At 40.1% G+C, this 1,100-nt stretch overlaps 1 long non-coding RNA gene across 1 annotated transcript; it reads left to right on the top strand.

The window, feature by feature from the left end:
• The first annotated feature begins 336 nt into the window (after window positions 1-336).
• On the top strand, window positions 337-801 carry LOC110679083. The gene is made up of 2 exons (XR_002502197.1): window positions 337-470; window positions 529-801. It is a non-coding gene; the product is annotated as an uncharacterized LOC110679083 (long non-coding RNA).
• The last annotated feature ends 299 nt before the right edge of the window (window positions 802-1,100 follow it).

The raw sequence follows: 1,100 nt of genomic DNA, 5'->3' as shown, positions 1-1,100 counted from the left end.
AATTCGGCTGATTGAGCCATTAACTTTGCATATGCCTGTTCCTCCCTCTGGACACTACAATCATAAAGGCGGGTATTACGCGCAGCTCGAACCCGTGTACGAAAGCTGCCCATGCCACGACGTCAAAATCATCATAGGAGATCTAAACGCTCAGGTTGGTTAGGAGGAGCAGTTCAGACCGACTATTGAAAAGTTCAGCGCCCACCGGCTGACGAACGAAAACGGCTTACGACCAATTGATTTTGCCGCCTCCAAGACTATGGCCATGCGTAGTACCTACTTCACGTACAGGCTTCCAAACAAGGGGTGGATCACTTCTTCAATGCACATCAAATGTGCATTCGTTTGCATTAAATGCATTTTTCGACATTCACATCAACTTAACCATGGCGTTTGCCAACATATCAATCTATAGCAACGCGTAATTGTTTGTTGTGAAAATTCGGAATTGTCGCACTCTTTCCAATATCGTAGTTTTTAATTAAGATTGTTTCTTTTATAATCCATTACTAATTGTTTTTTTTTCAGGTTAAGAACAGGTCTAGATACAGCTATTTTTTAGACTAGGAAAAAAACATTGTGTTGACTGTTGAGGAATACTGAGCTTGCTTCCCAATAGGAACGGAACTAGTCAAAAGCATGAAGACCGAAACTCTTGCCGGAAACCCACAGCCTTTAGGATTTCCTAAAAAATACATTAGCCCCACTGAGCTGAAAACATCCTTACGTGGTTGAGTGGATTTGCTTGAAATTGAAGTATTTTAAAATATGAGAAAGAACAAGAAAAAACTCCGAACAATATCTAAAATTCGTTTTATTAGCGTCAATATTGGTTTGGTTTGGGTTTGGAATATGGACACTTAAAATTTGTGCTTCTAGTTTTCCAACATTTGAGTAACTAATTTCCTCTAATTTGAATAGCTTTGTTTCCACACACCAATAAACATACAACACCTGACCTATTTCACGCATCCCCCGTGGTAGGAATTCTTCTTGTCAGGATTTAAGACATGAGCATAGTCACGGAAGGATACAGCAAACGAAGTGGAGCAGCTGAATGTGGAAGTTTGCATAAAGGTTATGGATTACCACTGACGAGA

The sequence above is a fragment of the Aedes aegypti genome, chromosome 3 (assembly GCF_002204515.2).
Source record: "Aedes aegypti strain LVP_AGWG chromosome 3, AaegL5.0 Primary Assembly, whole genome shotgun sequence".
NCBI classification, from domain to species: Eukaryota; Metazoa; Arthropoda; class Insecta; order Diptera; family Culicidae; genus Aedes; species Aedes aegypti.
Note: the sequence above shows the minus strand (reverse complement) of the source record. Positions and strands in the feature narration are given on the sequence as shown.